This window comes from Acromyrmex echinatior, chromosome 1 (genome assembly GCF_024713525.1).
Source record: "Acromyrmex echinatior isolate Ae372 chromosome 1, ASM2471352v2, whole genome shotgun sequence".
NCBI classification, from domain to species: Eukaryota; Metazoa; Arthropoda; class Insecta; order Hymenoptera; family Formicidae; genus Acromyrmex; species Acromyrmex echinatior.
Genome location: NC_141852.1, coordinates 1,426,003 through 1,447,483, shown reverse-complemented (window position 1 = coordinate 1,447,483; position 21,481 = coordinate 1,426,003). Strand labels below are relative to the sequence as shown.

The 21,481-nt window shown below is 31.2% G+C and overlaps 1 protein-coding gene and 1 long non-coding RNA gene across 29 annotated transcripts in view; one reads left to right on the top strand and one right to left on the bottom strand.

The window, feature by feature from the left end:
* The window catches only part of pHCl-1 (pH-sensitive chloride channel 1), a 673,866-nt gene that overhangs the window by 438,676 nt on the left and 213,709 nt on the right, over nt 1–21,481 (bottom strand). The window lies entirely within an intron of this gene.
* Nucleotides 17,868–21,274, top strand: LOC147910790 (uncharacterized). The gene is made up of 2 exons (XR_015545514.1): nt 17,868–19,238; nt 19,389–21,274. It is a non-coding gene; the product is annotated as an uncharacterized LOC147910790 (long non-coding RNA).

Sequence of the window (21,481 nt, the reverse complement as noted above, 5' to 3'; positions counted from 1 at the left end):
ATATTGTGGCATAAGCATAACATAAAACTGTTGGACCAATGAGCATTCAGCATAAAATTGCCATGTTGACTTACATAAGATGTGTTGTTCATTGAGCTAGATGTGATGTTCATTGAGTTAGTGGTCTTATGTTTATGCAATGTTATGCTTTTCATGTGTTTACGGCTTTATGCTCACACTCCATTCACAATTAATGTGCATGGATTGGATTATTACGCATGGACTGTGAGCATTTATATAGAAAAGGGATGACTTTTCAATAGATTTGTTTCCTGTTCCTGCACCAGAACTCTTTTCCTCATTTTCGATAAATATCAAACATATGCCTATTTCATTTTATGTTCCAAGAATATATATATGTACAGGTACATACACTAGTTCAGTCACAAAAAACTGACCTAGGCTGATATTCATAATCGATTCTTATATTCAAGATCGTCTTAAGTAGAGCCTTAAAATGCTACGAACCAATCAGAGGGCTAAGTTCGCGTTTTAAGATATTACTTAAGATAGTCTTAAAATAAGAACTGACTATGAATACCGGCCTAGGTCAGTTTTTTGTGGCTGAACTAATATATGTACATATATATATATATATATATATACTCTTGAAACTTAAAATAGACATATATTTTATATTTATCGAAAGAGAGTTTTGCTGCAGGAACAGAAAACAAACCAACTGAGAAGTGACCACTTTCTATATAAACCTAATAGAGTACTAAGCTTAAGAAATTGATCAATCACAGTCGAATATGAGAAAAATAATCGACTATGATTGGTCAATTCCTTAAATCTTAAGACTTACTACTCTATTGTGTTTGCGGGATAAAATGAGATAGACATATGTTTGAAATAAGACCTGACTACAAGACATGTATTCATATTGTCTTTCTTTTCTCCGTCGGTTTTCTAGTTTAGTATAGAAAAGGCGCGCTTCAGTATGTTATGGTTTCTGATAAGTTGAAATTTCTTATTTCCTATTCTTATTGCTTGTTCCTTTCCATTGTGTTTAAGGACCTGAGCGCAATAGAGGAATTATAGATATTAAGAATTCAATCTATCAGAAACCGTGTAATTTCCATATAATCAGTTTCTGATTGAAATCTTAATATCTAATTCCTGTTCCTCTACTGTGCTCAAACCCTGACAGTAACCATAAGAGATACCGTAAGAATTAGCCAATCAGAAATTAAGAGTTCAAAAGAATTCATGATTCTGAAAGTATACATAGAGTATTCAAAAAGATTGGGACCGCCTATGATCTCCAAAAGCACACACTTTCAAGGAAAGTGACTCGAAAAATTGCAGGAGTCAAAAAGATCTTTTACTGATATTATTAGTTTGATCTTATGTGGCGTCAAGAGATCAAAATCAATTAATTTTTTTAAATGGAACTCGTTTTTCATTGCATATTCTAATAGCATTCCTAGAGAGCTTTCCAAAACATTATTAGGAGTATAAATAAGTTTCCGCCGTTTGACAAAAGATGGTGCCACCAGTATGTTATGGTTAAAATTATCTGCTGTAAAACGTCATATCGTAAGATTGGACATCTGGTAACAACATAACCTTGAAATATTAGCGATTTTGTATCAGCATCATATATCTTTTTTCGTGCGAAAATGTCGAGTTTTGAGTCGAATAAACGTCATTTGCGGGAGCTTTTGATTTACTTCTTTAATTTGAAGAAATCTGCAGCTGAGGCGCATCGATTGCTTGTAGAAGCATATGGTGAGGCTGCCTTAAGTGAAAGAAGTTGCCGTGAGTGGTTTCAAAAGTTTAAGAACGGTGAATTTGACGTCGAAGACAAAGAACGTAGCGGAAGGCCGAAAGTGTACGAAGACGCGGAATTGGAATCATTTTTGGATGAAGATTCGTGCCAAACGCAAGAAGCACTTGCACTTACATTAGGAGTGACTCAACCAGCAATTTTACATCGCTTAAAATCATTAGGAATGATTCAAAAGCAAGGAAATTGGGTTCCATATGAACTGACGCCGAAAAACGTTGAACGCCGATTTTTCACATGTGAAATGCTGCTTGCCAGGCACAAACGAAAGGGTTTTTTGCATCGTATAGTCACTGATGATGAAAAATGGATTCACTACGATAACCCAAAAAAGAAAAAATCATGGGGATCACCTGGCCATGCTTCAACATCAACAGCCAAGCCGAACATTCATGGAAAAAAGCTCATGTTGTGTATTTGGTGGAATCAGCTTGGTGTCGTATATTATGAGTTGCTCAAACCGAACGAAACCATTACTGGGGCTCTCTACCGAACACAATTGATGAGATTGAGCCGAATACTCAAGGAAAAATGCGCCCACTACTATTCCAGACACGACAAAGTTATTCTTCTGCATGATAATGCTCGTCCACATGTTGCGGCGCCGGTCAAAACCTATTTGGAAACACTCAATTGGGAAGTTTTATCCCACTCGCCGTATTCACCAGACATTGCTCCTTCTGATTACTACTTGTTTCGATCGATGGCACATGGCCTGTCTGAGCAACACTTCACATCATATGAAGATACCAAAAATTGGGTCGATTCGTGGATAGCTTCAAAAGATGAAGCGTTCTTCCGACGCGGTATCCGTATGCTGCCAGAAAGATGGGAAAAGTAGTGGCTAGCGATGGACAATACTTCGAATAAAACATTATGTACCGTTCTTTCACAATAAATGCCCAATTTTTGATAAAAAACGGCGGAAACTTATTTATACTCCTAATATAATAAAATATTTTTTCATAAAGTATTTTTTGAGTTATAATGCTTGAAAGTTACAGTATTGTCAGCATTAATATTGCCCAAAGTGCTCAAATGATAGTTAAAACCTTTTGAATGCTATTTAAGATTATGCCTTGGATAATATTTATCAAGATCATTGGAGATTGTTCCACTTATTTTCATTTTTACATATAAACAATTCACATAATGTTGATTCTAAGAATGGATTTGGACACGGAGAAAACCCGCGAAACGCACAGTTATTGTATACAAAGACGTACATTGCTATATCCTGACGTATATATCATATTTCTTTTTTGATAAAATATGCTAATACGTATGTATAAAGAATTTTCTATTGATTGATTAGTTTAGCAACAGGACAAATGTATGTATAAATACATTCTACCAATTAACTATTACGGCAACTTGCCGCATAAACGTATATAAAAAATTTTCTCAAATCAGAAAACTCATATTTTATTGCATACAAAGGTGTACATTGATATTCTGACATATACATCACACTTCTTTTTTAGATAAAATATATTAATACGTATATATAAAGAATTTTCTGTAGATTGATTAGTTCAGCGACAGGACCAAATGTACGTACAAATATATTCTATAATTTGACTATTATATGACGACAGTTGTCATAATAGTCAATTTATAGAATATTTGTACGTACATTTGGTTCTGTCGCTGAACTAACAATCTATAGAAAATTCTTTATACAAGATGGCATGAATGTATGGCCCCACTCGTCCCGAGCAGGTAGAGCGGACTAAACTGAGTAGAAAAGTACTATTTTGCAATGCTCGCAATAATTAACGAGATATTAACGTTTAAAGATAGCCGAATATGCGCGTCCGCCCAATTTACTATTGTCAAAGGCCCACCGAGCGCACGGCGCGCGAGCCGCGAGGAGCGGGAATGGCCTAGCAGATGCGCCGCGCCATTCCAGCTTAGAGTTACTCACGACGGTAAGCCCCACTCCTCGCGGCCCGCGCGCTCAGTATATATACAATACATACACACACAGGGGATCCCATTTTAAATGATTATCTCAAATTTCTCTTGAACAGTGCATTTTAGAGAAAAAGGATTTCAGACAAAAATTTTATAACTTCGAGAGGGACATTAGATAGAATTATTGGTTTGACTTTGGATGGTGTTATCAAGGTGAGGGCACTTTGGATATTTTAAATGGAACCTCCCATTTTTCATTACATATTCTTGTAGCTTACGTCAAGAGTTTCCAAAACATTATAATTAAATTTATTTTCATTAAGTACTTCGCGAGTTATTTGTCACTAACTGGAGGTTGTTCCTCTTATTTTTATTTTTGCATTAAATTCATTTTTACGTAAAAATGAAAATAAGAGATACAACCTCTTCAATTGCTTTGATTTTGACAAAAATTATCTAGGTCATGATCTTGAACATTTAAGAGGTTTTAACCGTCGGTCGAACACTTTAGATAATTTTAATGTCCATAGTATTGTAACTTTCAAGCCTTATAATTTGCAAAATACTTAATAAAAAAATATTTTATTACATTGTTTTAAAAAGCTCTCGAGATAAGTTATAAGAATATGTAATGAAAAATTGGGGGTTCCATTTAAAAAATTCAAAGTGATCTTGTCCTCATTTGTCCTTGATAACATTGCCTAAGGTCGGACCAATAATACTATCTTATATCTCTCTCGAAGTCACAAAACTTTTATTCGAAACATTTTTCTTTAAAATGCACTATTCAAGAGAAATTTAAGGTCGTTATTTAAAATGGGACACCCTATATGTAGTATATATATATTAGGTGTTGGAATTAATTCGTAGCGTTTTACAAGTGATGGGAAGTACTTTCATTAATGTATTTTTTAATGCTCATGTGAAATAAATAACATTCTTTCATTAAAAACGCTACGAATTAATTCCAACACCTAATATATATATATATATATATATATATATATATATATATATATATAGACTGTCTAAAAAGAAATCTAATTTTTGTTCTAGAAATGATACTAGTCGCGTCATTAAGTTATAATGGGCAGAATTTAATATTTTGAACATTATATTATTGATTGTGTACAATAACATTTTAAACGATTCATAACAATCTTTTGTGTGACGTGAAATGCAACAGTTGCTCCATCCGCGATTTCGTGACCCTCGTCTCGTAACTCCCTTCTCTATGCGCGTGTCTCGTGCGCGTTAGCTTTTAGAGACTTTTATGTCCTAAATGTTCGTTCACACAATAGATTTCTTTAAATAAGACCCTATTTTTTATTTCAGTTTTAAGAACTTTTCGAAACTATAATGAAGTAAATTTTTCATTAAGCAATTTTCATTAAGCAAAATTTTCCGTCGTTATTTGTTATTTTACTAACAGTCTAACAATAAATTAGTAATTATTTTCCTGTTATACATGAAGAGAAATAATTTTAGACAGGAAGAGAAGTATGAATTAGGAGGACGAATTCAAACAATACAACTTTTCACGCAGAGTGATTTTCATCCCATTTTGCCCTCTGCCAAGGGGCGCGCGACTTTCCATTCAAAGATAGAGTGAACCTCGCTTCGCGTGGAAAGTCGCGCATCTCTTAGCAGAGAGAGGCGAGGTAGGGTGAAACTCCATTCTCGTTGAAAGCCATTATGTAACAAGGAAAGATATATTAGGTGTACAAATAAGTTTCCGCCGTTTGACAAAAGACTGTGCCACTAGCAAGCTATGGTTAAAATTGTCTGATGTAAAACATTATATCGTAAGGTTGGACATCTGTCAACAACATAATCTTGAAATACTAGCGATTTTGTATCAGCATCATATATTTTTTTTGTGCGAAAATGCCGAGTTTTGAGCTGAATAAGCGTCATTTGCGGGAATTTTTGATTTACTTCTTTAATTTGAAGAAATTCTGCAGCTGAGGCTCATCGATTGCTTGTATGGTGAGGCCTTAAGTGAAAGAAGTTGTCGTGAATGGTTTCAAAAATTTAAGAACGGTGAATTTGACGTCGAAGACAAAGAACGTAGCGGAAGGCCGAAAGTGTACGAAGACGCGGAAAGCATTATTGGAAGCATTATTGAATGAAGATTCGTGCAAAAAGAACTTGCACTTATATTTTGACTTACATCAATAAAACATTATGTATCGTTCTTTCACAATAAATGCTTAATTTTTGATAAAAAACGGCGGAAACTTATTTGTACACTTGGATTAGTTTTTAATATTATATATAACAGAAATAAGATGTTATTTTTTTCAACTTTTTTGTTAATAACTTTTTAACAAATAACGAGCGATGACTGGAACCTATTGAAGGTCATTCAAGGTCATAACCTTGATAACATATGTCAAGGTCAAGGTCATTGGGATTGGGTCCCCTAATCGGTTTTACTTTTACTAAGATTTAATATTATAATAACTGGCGCCAAGTTAAATTCTACAAAATTTTATGTATCATTTATATTAAAGATTTGATATCAACAATTAGCGCCCAATTAAATCCTGTATCCAACCGTACTAAATTAAATGAAGAATAAGTGGTACGATTTTGAAAGATTATTGAAAGATTTTCCTATTTTGATACAAATGGCTTTAATTCTTCTTATATGAAATTTTGATATATCGCATTTCATTCAAAGTCATTTTCTCTTCCAATCAAAGTAATAGTTATTTAATTCTCCTTCAAAATATTATTCAAAATGTTATCACAAAGAATGAAAGAAGTACACACTTAGGGCAGCTAGATCACAGTATAGTAGATTGTACATAGTAGATTGAAAAAAAATATCTTAAATTTCAATAAATATTTATTTAAATAGTACCAACTAAATATTTATTAAATATAAAATATATTTATTTTGCATAAAAAATATTAATTTAATTTAACAATTGCTTTTTTTTATTAAGTAAATATTTATTTGTTGTAAGTAAATGTTTAGTTAGCAGTATTCAAATAAATGTTTGTTTAAATTTAGGCTATTTTTTCTCAGTATATTAAAACACGAATGTTATATTTAGAATAAGAAAGATAAGAAACATTCCTATAAAAGTATAATAAAAATATCTAGCATGTGCATATACATATGCGATTGAGTTATATTATAGTCGTATAAGTTACACAAAATTATTGAATTATTTTTATAGTTTTTCTTATTCGATCTAGCAGCACCAAATGTTTACTTTAATTTTTTGTATATACTCTGCTCAGCCTTATTGAACGCTTGCAAAATATTTGATTTATAAAAGAACAGTTTATAATCGAGCCAATTGAGGTTATAAACAATATATTAGGTGTTGGAATTAATTCGTAGCGTTTTTTAATGAAAGAATGTTATTTATTTCACATGAGCATTAAAAAATACATTAATGAAAGTACTTCTCATCACTTGTAAAACGCTACGAATTAATTCCAACACCTAATATCATGAATTTATTAAACGAAGATCATATAATAATAATATGTAAAATTGGTCATTTCAGAATATATAGGTTCTATCTTTCAGAATATATAGGTTTCATCTTTCTTTAGCATGATTGAACAAAATAATTGATCAAATGATTAACATTACGTGTAGTTCACTGTGATGTACATTTTAAATAGTTACATTTTAACTTTTGCGTTCAATCAATTTACGTTTATTGTAATTGATTTCCTGTTTTATATGTAACACTGATTTTCAACACTGAATATTATCCAAAATGATTTCATCATTTTGCACATTAAGAAACAGGAATTCAAGACTTAAGGACATATCACTTCTGTTGCCACTATTTGAAATGTATTGTACTATCATAATGAACTATATGTAATGTTAATCATTTGATATCGATCATTTTGTTCAATCATTGTTGAAGAAGGACCTGTATGTTTTGAAACATCCAATTTTATATGTTATATGATCTTCGTTTAATAAATTCATGATATATTGTTTATAATCTGAATTGATTCAATTATAGACTGTTCTTTTATAGATTTACTTTGCATAATACGCACGAATTTTGAATATTAATATTTGAAACAGGACTGCTTACATAAATAAATCAACTAAATACGAGCGTAAAATAAATTACTGCTAAAGTTTAATTATTTAAAAGTAATCAATATTTTTATATATATTTATCTCAGAACTTTGATTACACGCCCATTAAATTCGAACTTGCAACAACTGAGATACTAATAATCCTCCCCAAATTAAATTAAAATTTGTACTTTTATTAAAAAAAAAATATTTTTACTTGTGAGAACGCTAGTCTCTGTGAGGACACTACCATACGAAATCCAAATTCGATTCCTGACCTAGGTATAGAGAATATTTCTCACAAAAAAGTTCTTTACAGATTTGAATTTAATTTCGAATAATTAGCATCTCAGATTAATTGAATTACAAGTCCGAAAATAATTGGCGTGCAATCAGTTTTGAGATAATTGTATTTAAAATATGTATTGATGTATTACTCTAAACATTTAACTTTGACCGTAATTAGCAATCTCATATTTAGAGTAATTCATGTATTAAATCATATTATATCAACTCAACATAACTTACACATTTAGTAACGCGATGTATTTGCTATTAACAAATCTATTGCAATCCATAGAAATTCCATTGCTTAATAATTGCTCGATTACTAATATTCATCCAAATCCCAACATTAGCATCATGTATATAAGAAAGCCACTTCTTATCTCATTATCCCATCATCTCATTCGAACTAAACAATTTTATATGATTTGAATAAGAAAGAATATTCTTAGAAGTAATATATAATATGTAAAAGTAGAAGACGTTAGTAAAAGAAAGTAATTTGAAGTACGTAAGAATATGCAATAAAAAATAGGAGAGGGAAGAGTTCCATTAAAAAAAAATTGATCTGACCTTGACCTGACCTTGGCAACATCATTCAAGGTCAAACGGATGTGATCAGTAAGCAGATCTTTTTAAATTATACAACTTTTATTTGGAACATTTTTCTCAAAAATTATTTGCTTTTGAGATGTTCGACTGTTGCCGGACTTTTAATATATCTTGTACATTCACATATATAGGGTGTAACTAAAAAAGCATATATGAAGTATATCATGAGATACGAGTAGAGTCCGACCGAAATTTTTACCGAAATTGAAAATGAACATTCATTACGTGTCAGTTTCAACTAAAACCATATAGCTCTTCTTCATAAATATTAATTTTAATATGTGTAATTGTTGTTCCAATAATTAAATTATGATGAAGAATTTTTTCTTCTACGTATATTCTTTGGACAAAATTGACATACAACCGAAATTTCGGTTTTCGGCCGAAATTTAATTATTGTTTCAATAAATTACATATATAATATTTATGAAGAAAAAATATATGATATATATGGGCATGTCATACATATGGCCTTTATAGGATTTTTAGTTTTTAATTTTGGTTTCGGTTTCGGTTGAAATTGACATGTAATCGAGTATTTCGGTTCAATTTCAGCAAAAGTTTCGAACTCTAGATAGAACTTTACAGGACAAGAATCCAAGTAGAAAAGTCCTCATTTTTTTATTTGAACTTTCGTTGTTATACGATGTTTAAATTAGCGAATTAACGTCCGTCTATAGAGGGAAAGCAGGAACATAGCAAGGCGAAGTAGAGCTAACTAAATACGCAGCAGGAGGAGAACGACAGTAAGCAGTGAAGCGGTTGTAATTATCAATCTCTCTCTCTCTCTCTCTCTCTCTCTCTCTCTCTCTCTCTCTTTCTCTCTCTCCACCTTGTTTAAAGAAATCTTAAAGATCAGAAAGTGCACAACTAAAATAAATGAAATTTAATTCGTTGCACACTAGATTGCAGTTCACCATGGAGATTGGCCTTGATGGAAAAATAAGTTTTTTAGATATGATGTTGATTATTGAAGAACGGAATCTTATTTTTGATATATACCGTAAAGCAATCTTTTCCGGTAGATTTCTCAATTTCCATTCACACCATTCACTTTGTCATAAAAGAGGTAATTTATGGAGTTGTGGATAAGATTTTGTGTCATCCGAAATTCCAACGAAATAATTTGATTGACGCTATTAAGATTTTTTTACAGAATAGGTATCCGTTACGTTTTATTTTTTCGACTATTCATAATAGAATTAAATATCACATTAATAAGATTAATAATTTGAATAAGAATAAGGATGACACTGAGAGATTTTTTATGATTCCATATATTAATACGATATCCGAAAGATTTATACCTATTGTTAATATGTTTAATTGTAAATTGGCTTTTACCATTCCTAACACATTAAGAAGTTTCATAAAGAGAGGAAAGGATGATTTAGAACACGTTCAGAATCAAAATGTGGTCTACAAAATATCTTGCGAGGATTGTGATGTCAGTTATGTTGGCCAAACTAAAAGACAATTAAAGACCAGATTGCATGAACATGTTTCTGATATCAATATAAGTTCAAAATCTCCATCAGATTTCCAATCATCGTATTGAGGAGAATCATCATAACTTTAAATGGAATAAAGTGGATATATTAGATGTAGAGCCTTCATATAATAAAAGGTTGATATCTGAAATGGTTTATATTAAAAAACAGAAACATGGAATAAATAGACAAAATGACACGGAATCTTTGCCGGAATTGTATTCTGACATTATGCATTCTCTTTCTCCTTCCTAATATCTTCTCTCCTTTTTTCCCCCTATTTTTCCGTTTTTCGTTTTCGATAATGTTTTTCTGTTTGACATTTCGTTTGACATCGTACAAGTCAGATGCTTGTTACCTTTGCAAATTTGTTTATAATAACTTATAAAATAAAAAGACTATTATATTGTACCACGAAATGGACTAGAGTCTACATTTTTTTCTCGTTGTGTATTATTGGACTTTTAACAGATTTACTAAGGTACATTATTATATTACTAATTTTTATGTAATTAATATTAATTCTTTTTGTTCACGGTTACTTTTCCAGAATTTTCTTATGACTTTGTTAATTCTTGATAAAAATGACTCGCAGCATATTACACAGAAAGAAAAATTTTATATTAAGGAATTGTAAGAATATTGTAAGACCATGTACAGATTTTTAATTTAGAACGATGTTTATATTATTGTAAGATTACATTGAAAATGACTCGATTGGAGTTGAAACGTTTGTTTATTTTAATTGTTTTGTATTAATTTTGCTTATTTAAATTAAAATTCTTTTATACGTTATTGGCTCTTTGCTCTTCTTTTATACTACCTTTTAAAATAAATGATTTAGTGTTTTCGTAATTAATTATTAAAATCGTAATCAATTATTATTAAATCGATTTAGTGTGAAGTAATTGGTTATTTATTTCATTAAAATTATAATAAGTATTCAAAGTGAACCCCTTCTACTTTGATGTTCTTATTCTTTTCTGTATGTTTCGCGTAGCTTTTTGAATTTTATTATTGTCGATAACACTTTTCCTCAATGATTCAAGAAGGTTCAATAACTCAATGGCCTGCTCGATCTCCAGATTACAGTCCATGCGATTTTTTCCTTTGAGGAGCAATCAAAGAAAAAGTAAAACAAAAGGTTGATATCAGAAATGGTTCATATTAAAAAACAGAAGCATGGGATTAATAGACAAAATGACACGGAGTCTTTGCCGGAATTGTATTCTGACATTATACATTCACTTTCTCCTTTCTAACATCTTCTGTCCTTTTCCTCCTATTTTTCCTTTTTCCGTTTATTGATAATGTTTTTCTGTTTGACATTTCGTTGTGTGACATCGTTTAAGTCAGATGCTCGTTACTTTTGCGAATTTGCTTTAATAACCTATTAAATTAAAAAGACTATTTTACTGTACCACAAAATGGACCACATTTTACATTTTTTTCTTGTTGTGTATTATGGGACTTTTAACAGATTTACTAAGGTATATCATCATATTTTTAATTTTTATATGATTAATATTAATTATTTTTGTATACGGTTACTTTTCCAGAACTTTCTTATGACTTTGTTAATTCTTGATAAAAATGACTCACAGCGTATTACACCGAAAGAGGAAAGAATTATTTGTTAATTTTAAGAATATTGTAAGATTATGTATTAATTTTCAATTTAGAACGACATTTATATTATTGTATGATGGCATTGAAAATGACTCAATTGGAGTTGAAACGTTTGTTTCATTTTATTGTATTTTAAATGTTTTTGTATTAAGTTTTCTTAGCTGAATTATAATTTTTTATTTGCGTCATTGGCTCGTTGCCCTTCTTTTATACTACCTTTGCAAAGAAAAAGTATTTATGCACATAAATATCGAGATAGCTGACGAGATGACAGAAATACAAATATTCCACATTATATAGAGAGAATTGACAATAATAAAATCCAAAGAACTATGCGAAACGTCCTGAAAAGAGAGGGAAGGGAGGGAGAGGGAAAGAGAGAGAGAGAGAGAGAGAGAGAGAAGGGAGGATTGATAATTACAATCGCTTCACTTACCGTTATTCTTTTCTCGCAACGTATTCGTCAGCCCACTCCGCCTTACTACCTCTCCCTGCTTTCTTTCTGTAAATGGGCGTTAATTTGCTATTTTAATCGTATATCAACAAACCGAAAGCTCAGATCGAAAAATGACTCAAGACTTTTCTACTTGGATTCTTGTCTTGTATCTCATGATATGGTCCATATATTTTAATTACATCCTGTATATACATATAAACATATAAATATAAATATATGCGTGTATGAAATTATTAAGATATTATGATTGTGTATGGCAAAAGTTTGAATCGACGGTATTGATTGTCAATGCAATTAATGCATTCAGTAGAATTAGACATTAACACTCTGACACTCATACATTCTAATATAATTTAATTATGCTCTATTACAAGTAGTAAAAGCCATTTTAATAAATCAATTAAATAATATAAATCAATTAAAATAGCTATCCACAAAAATGTTGATTGTCTATCATTGTTTCTGTATAACGATTCTGTGGTCAATGTTTCTCATTAATGATTCTATACCAGAAACTCCTAGTTGTATAAAAAATAGCTTTGACCTAATTAATAAACTTAAAGATGTTAAACTGGAACCAGATTCTATGTTGGTTTCCTTGGATGAGGTATCCCTATTTACTAATATATCTATAGATTTGGCATCTGATAATGTTGTTGGAAGGTGGCATTTCATAGAAAACTTTCCAAGAAAACTATTGTAAAATTTCTTTAGATGAATTTTTGATTGCCTTCGGATGGTTTTGAATTCTACGGTTTTTATCTTTAATAAAAAAATATATAAACAAATATTTGAGACTCCTATGTGGTCACCCTTGTCATCTGTGATTGCAAATATGGTTATTTGAAAAAATGGCTATCAGAATGCTGCCCTGTCGACTGTTATTTTATTATTGATACGTTGACGATATTATCTTAGCTGCTCCGTCTAAAAGTATTTGTGATATTTTGAATATTTTTATATTATTCGTTGCATACTAGATTGCAGTTCACTATGGAAATTGGCATTGATGGAAAAATAAGTTTTTTGGATACTATGTTGATTATTGAAGAACGGAATCTTATTTTTGATATATACTGTAAACCTTTTCATACTTTTTCCGATAGAGTTCCTAATTTCCATTCACACCATCCACTTTGTCAAAAAAGAGATATAATTTATGGAGTTGTGAATAAGATTTTTTGTTTGTGTCATCCGAAATTTCAACAAAATAATTTGATTGACGCTATTAATATTTTCTTCAGAATGGATATCCGTTACGTTTTATTTTCTCGACTATTCATAATAAAATTAAATATCATATTAACAATATTAATAATTTGAATAAAAATAAAGATGATACAAGGAGATTTTTTTACGATTCCATATGTTAATACGATATCTGAAAGATTTATATCTATTGTTAACATGTTTAATTGTAAATTGGCATTTACCATTCCTAATACATTAAGAAGTTTATAAAGAGAGGAAAGGATGAGTTGGAATACTGTCAGAATCAAAATGTAGTCTACAAAATATCTCATGAGGATTGTGATGTCAGTTATGTTGGCCAGACGAAAAGACAATTAAAGACCAGATTGTATGAACATGTTTCGGATATCAATATAAGTTCAAAATCTCCATTAGTGATTTCCAATCACCGTATTGAGGAGAATCATAACTTCAAATGGGATAAAGTGGATATATTAGATATAGAGCCTTCATACAATAAAAGGTTGATATCTGAAATGTCCATATCCATATTAAAAAACAGAAACATGGTATAAACAGACAAAATGACAGTCTTTGCCTGAATTGTATTCTGACATTATACATTTTTTTTCTCCTTCGTAATATCTTCTTTCTTTTTCCTCTCTTATTTTACCGATTTCCGTTCTCGATAAATATTTTTGTTCTTGACATTTCGTTATTTGACATCGTGAAAGTTAGATGCTTACCTTTGCAAATTTGCTTAAAATATTAGGTGTACAACTTCGCTTCCGTCGTTTTCCTATAGATGAGTTTAGCGTGAGTTAAGTGGTGGTCGAAATAAATAGATCATAGACGTCATACACTTGGGCATCTGTCAACATAACTTCATAGAAACATTAATCGATTTGTGTCTGCATCATAAAGTTATTCTCGTTTGAAAATGTCAGTTTACGAGCCAAATTCTCGTCATTTGAGATTTTAATTTTCTGTTTCAATATGAAGAAATCTGCGGCTGAGGCCCATCGAATGCTCTCAAATACTTATGGTGAGGCCGCTATTAGTGAAAGAACGTCGTAAGTGGTTTCAATGCTTCAAGAATGGTGATTTTGACGTAGAAGACCGGCATAGCGGTGGAAGAGAGAAGGTTTTCGAAGATGCAGAATTGGAGGCATTACTTGATCAAGACTCGTGTCAAAATCAAAAAGAATTGGCACGATCATTGGGAGTGACTCAACCAGCCATTTAAAAAAAAACGCCTCAAAGCCATGGGAATGATTCAGAAGCAAAGAAATTGGGTGCCGTACGAGTTAAAGCCGAGAGATGTTGAACGGAGAGATGTTTGTTTACTTGTGAACAGCTGCTTGAAAGGCAAAGACGGAAGGGATTTCTGCATCGCATTGTGATTGGAGATGAAAAATGGGTTTATTACGATAATCCCAAGCGCAGAAAATCATGGGGAGTTCCCGGCCATGCTTCCACATCGACGGCCAAACCGAATATTCACGGCTCCAAGGTCATGCTCTGTATTTGGTAGTACCAGCATAGTGTTATGAGCTGTTAAAACCGACTGAAACAATCACAGACGATCAGTATCGAACGCAATTGATGCGTTTGAGCCGAGCATTGAAAGACAAACGGCCGCAATACTACGAGAGACACGATAAAGTGATTGCAGCATGACAATGCTCGACTCCCCCATGTTGCGAAAGTGGTCAAGACATACTTGGAAACGTTGAAATGGAAAGTTCTACCCGCCGCGAAATGGAAAGTCCTATTCTCCAGACGTTGCTCCCTCTGACTATCACTCGTTTCGATCAATGGCACACGGCCTGGCTGACCAGCACTTCCGGTCTTATGAAGAAGTAAAAAATTGGATCGATTCGTGGATCGCCTCAAAAGATGATCAATTTTTTCGACGCGGGATTCGTACGCTGTTCGAAAGATGGGAGAAAGTAATGGCCAGCGATGGACAATACTTTGAATCATAAATGTATAACCAGTTTTTTACAATAAAGCCTTGAATTTCGAAAAAAAAACGGCGAAAGCAAAGTTATACACCTAATAATTTCTAGAATATAAAAGACTATTATATTGTACCATAAAATGGACTACAATCTACCTGCATTTTTTTCTTTTTTTCTCAATGGACTTAACACTTTTAACTATCACTGACAAGGACATTATCATATTACTAATTTTTATGTAATTAATTTTAATTTTTTTTGTTTACGGTTACTTTTCCAGAATTTTCTTATGACCACATTAATTCTTGATAAAAATGACTTGCAGCGTACTACACAGAATAAAAATTTGATATTAAAGATTTGTAATAAGATTGTAAGACCATGTACATATTTTTGATTTAGAACGAGGTTTACATTTTAAGACTACATTGAAAATGACTCGATTGGAGTCGTAACGTTTGTTAATTGTAATTGTTTTGTATGATTTTTGTTTATTTAAATTAAAATTCTTTTATACATTACTGTCTCTTTGCTCTTCTTGTGTACTACTTTGTTTTATACGTACAGAGCCTTATTAATATTTTTTTTTTAATGTTGATGTTTCTAATAATAGTATTAAAATAATAGATGATTTAAATATATATTACGAATATTCTAATCTAAAATAAACAAAACATTATCCTTCGATTACATTAAATTTTTGGAAATACTTTAAGTGGCATATATTTTGCTGTTTGCGCAGACATTTAATAATTTAGAACCTTAAAATTTAAATGATAAAATTATTCGAAACAAACGATAAAAATCTTAGATTGAAAGTTCAAATCCCAGTAGTTCACAAATTGTTTTATTTTTATTTTGCTTATGTGTAAAAAATGTCTTTTGGTTATCTTCAATATTTGTGTTATCTTCAATTTATACGAAAAGTGTTTTTTGTGTTATTTTCAATTAGAAAAATATAAAAAATTGATGTTAAGGAAATCTTCATTCGTTCAGAAATAATTTGTACATTAGTTCTAATATCGTTCAATGAATTAAATAAATTCTTTCAAAATTTAGAATAAATAGAAATTAATTATTCGTAATTAACAATAAATAGAAATTAATTTTTTATAATTATTCGTAATTAATAAACAATAAAAATGAATTTTTTTCTATACGTTTGTTATAAATTGTACATACATTTGAACGATCGTTATAAAAATATTTAAAACATAAATGCTTCTTACCTATACCATGAACAGCAAATATCATAAAAGATGGAGTAGAATAGTCCACAATTATGTCACTTTAGCCATTTGTAGACACCCTCTTTTATTTTGTAAATGCTCATTCTCGATGAAACTTGGCCTATGAAGTAATTTTGAGGTTGAAAATAAAAACAAAGAGAATAATTGACTCATATGTTTTAAAACAATAAAGGGTAGAAAGACAGGCCTATAAACGAGCTATTAAAATGTATATTTAATAATAATCTTTAATACATTATAAATAATAGATGAGACATTTTAGCTTACTTACTAGATTTTTAGTCATCATAAACATTAATTCATATGAACGTAAATTGACATTAAATGATAATATACGCAAATCACATGATACATATCGTAATTTTATAAACATTTTCTCCTTACGTTTGTTACGAACGCCAAAGTGTAATTAAAAGTCCAGGATTCGTTGCCATGCAGTCATGGGCAAAGTTAGAAAGATAAAATACAGAGAAATTCGAGTTAAGTAAATTTTGAGATTCTTAGTTGATGTTTGTCATTAATATTATTACTTTTTTGGTTCAAAAATAGTTTGTTTAAAACAAAAAAATTATTAACGACAAATCGAGTAACTGATTCAAAATTTACATTGATCCAATTCGGCCTGTGACCCAATTCGCCTCAAGGTCTACCTTATACCATTTTACAGTGGACCAGTCCATATGAAAAGAAATTATTGAGAACTATTGAGAATTACTAACAACTATTAATAACTATTCAGAAATCTATTATAATGTCAATGATATTGTGAAATATTATTATTCATTATTATTAGAAACATAAATAGTTTATTATTGGAACGAATAGTAACTGTAGGCATTTATCATTCATTCTTATTAGAAAATAGTTTACTATTGAGGCGCATGCAGTATAGGTATATATACAGGGTGTCATGAATATATATATAATGCTTGCAATAATTAACAAGATATTAACATTTAAAGATAGTCAAATACGCACGTTCTCCCGATCTATTATTACCGAAGATACGGCCTACTAAGTGCGCGTGCCGCGAGGAACGGAGTTTACTGTCACTTCTAAGCTCGAACGACGCGGCGCGCTAAGCTAATTGCTAAGCCATTCCCGCTCCTCGCGGCCTGTGCGCCGTGCGCTCGGTGGGCCGTAACTTCAACAATAGTAGGTCGAGTGGACGCGCGTATTCGGTTATCTTTAAACGTTAATATCTCATTAATTATTGCGAGCATTACAAAATGATACAGGACTTTTCTATTCAGTTTAGTCTGCTCTACCTGTTCGGGATGAGTGAGGCCGTATATTCATGACACTCTGTATATATGTCAGGGCTCGGCAAGATTTGCACTTCTCGGCCGATTTTCGCCTTCCGCTATTCCCCTCACCTTTCGCCCCACACTCAGTCCAAATGCTGTTCGATGTTTAGGAGCGTATGACGCTCGTAGAGGTCTATCTACTTTGGGTGCTCACGCTGTAAACTTCATTCTATTTTTTTTTTTCGTTCATTACATAACTAAGATAGAATGAAGCAACGTATAAGATTGAGCGCTTATGCATTACTTTATTCTATCTCAGTTATGTTATGAACGAAAAAAAAAGAGATATGGAATGAAATTTACAGTGTGAGCACCCAAAGAGGGTGGACCTTATGTCTACGAGCATCATACGCTCTTAAACATCGAGTGGCATTTGGACTACGCGCTGGGCGAGAGGTGAGGGGAATAGCGGAAGGCAGATTCAAGTAAAAATTCGGCCGAGAAGTGCAAATCTTGCCGAGTCAGAAAAGTTTCTGGGATATATATATATATATATATATATATATCCCAGAAACTTTTTAAAAATAAAATTTTTTAAATAATTTAAAATCTTTTTTTGTATCTTATTTTTTTTTATCAAGAGTATCTGAACCAGAAACAACTTTTATTAATTAATTGTAATTTATTACATTTCAATTTTTTTTTACTTACTAGATTTTTAATCTGGGATCTCAGGATTATGAATATTGTATTATCCGCTATACCACTTTAAATTGATCTACATATTTCTTGTTGTCTATATATTATATTTAACGCAATTATATTGCCTTAATTTTATTGCCTTAAATTGCTTTTTTATAAATTAAGTTTAATAACTATTTTATAAATAATTTTTATCTTACTTTTAATTATAACTAATTAATACTTTTAATTATAACTAATTAATAATAGACTAATTAATTTACTATTCATTGTTATTTGTATTGTGAATAGTTTATTATTAGGCTGGATTTTCACTTGACACTACGACTCATTTTCAGCGTCAAAACAGGTCATGTGATCAAAATTGACGAATATCAAGCGCCAGTTATGATACTGCAGTTCACGGATATCCTAGAGAGTGAATAGTAAAGCAAAATGTTTCATTTTTGCAATGAAATATAAATATATAAGTCGTAATCTCAAAATGTATTCTATCATCAATAAATAAATACCTTATTATTTACAAAGTTTACATACGCGAGTGAGTATGCGTATCTGTTAAATATTTTAAAGCTAAACATAAAAAATCATATTCAGATTTATTATATTATTATCATATTATAATAATAATATTAGGTGTAGTAAAAAGAAATCCATTATTTTTCCAATAGATGGCTTTAGTAATCTGTATCTCGTCTACGCGTGATACAGATTACTAAAGCCATCTATTGGAAAAATAATGGATTTCTTTTTATTACACCTAATATTATTCTCTAATAATGGTAGCTACTATCCCATTAGTATTCGGAATCTCTTTCACTAACTTCGGTTAACTGACAGTTACATAAAGCGCGTTCAGGGAACTCATGTAACTGTCGATGAAAAAAACCCTAAAGTCATGATCAGACTACATTGAAGATTAAATTGAGATTAAAATTGAGATTAAGATTGAAACTCGATCAATGAGAACAGAGCAGGCTGAGATTAAGATGCAGATTGAAATATAGGGTTCCGTCTATTTTTCCAATCTTCAATCTCAACCAATAAGCTTCCAGTATTTCAGTTACATGACTAACTTCACGTGACTAACTTCACCAAATGTATGTACTGCACAAATAATAAGTTATAAAGGGTTATAAAAAACACGGGTTATATAAACACAACACAATTATAATGTGTGAGTGCAATTAAATGCGCATTCAATAATTTTTATTATGTGTGGTTCTAGCTATCCCGATTTTACTAATCTCAATCTTAACTGCTGTTAGACAATTCATAATGTGATTGAGCAATCTTCAATCTTAATCTCAATCTTAATCTCAATCTCAATTTTCAATGCATTGTCTAATCACATTTTACGTGTATCTTTATAGGAGAAATGCAATTGAATAATTTTCTTTATGCATATGTTTATGCGGCTATGTAAGTTGTGTGGATATAATGTAATATTGTGTGGATTAAAGGACTGCACACAATCAAGGAAACAGAATAGGAACAGAAACAGAGAATAGGAACAGGAACAAAGAATAAGAATTTCAACCAATCAGAAACGATGCACTATGGAATACACAGTTTCTGATAGATTGAAATTCTTATTCTCTGTTTCCTGTTCTCTATTCCTATTCCTTGATTGTGCATAGCCTCTAAGTCACGTAGACGCGATAGTTACTTTTCAGAACTATTGAGCCATAATCGTAGTTAATATTCCATTACTCTGAGTAACTATAAAAGTTGAATAGCAATTATAGAAATATGAATAGTTCTAAATAATTTCTTTACATATGATCGTATGCCTCTAGATCAGGGCGGACCTCACTTCGCGTGATCATATTATTTCACAAACTTTTTTTAGGAATAGAAAAGAGAGTATTTGATCAGGTGCTAGTATTTCAAAGAAAAGACATGTGCAGGACACGAATGACCCAAATCCCACTGAGAAATAATAATGGATTCAACATCGATTTCATTGTCATTTCTCACTGGGAAAGGATTAATATCTCGGTTCGTGGAACAGAACGACACTTTTTTCTTCTCAAATCTTTATTTTTACCTCAAAACGCATCAATTCAGTGCATTTTTATCAAAATTTGAGGTGAGCTCTTCTTAACATTTATCTTCGTTACTAATCGTACTATAACCTATCAATCAAGCAAAAAATGACGGATGAGAACCTACATCTCTAGTACCAAAACCGGCGACTCGATGCTTATTTTCGATTATTATTTTCCTATTAGATTGCATGCGAGGTGTTATGCTAGTAGCTGTTCTGGCTACAATGCTAGAAACATGACGTACTGCCGTATATGCTAGTTTTCAATGATAGATCCGATGCTATTCTTCTTACGAGATTTGCTGCTAGGTAGGTAAAAAATTTAGGTTAGGATATAGTATATAATACGCCTTCTGTGTATTATACAGGTAGCATTCAAGAAGAAGACAATATTTAACATAGTAATCTTAATAAACATATAAAAAAATAAGAGAATAAATTTGTAGGAAAAATAAAAGTTATTAGAAGGCAAAGGTTGGCTGCGGTTGATCTTATGTTAATAGCAACTAGAGAATGGAAACAAAAAAAATAAAAAAAAGAAGAATTTGGACGAGGAAGTAGTTAATGCGTAGAAATAATAGCTCAAACTAAACAACCCGGGAAAAAATATTATATAAATGGACATATTTTATATATAATTGTATACATAAAATATGTCAATTTTTTATATAATTATATATAATTATATATGAAATACGTCCATATATATAATATTTTTTCGGCGGTGGCGGCGGCGCTGTCGAGTAAAGCGTGATGGGCTGTACTACTTGTATTCTTGCAGCGCGGCTTCACTGCACATTAGCTTAGACGTTTCTTTTTTTAATTTGGA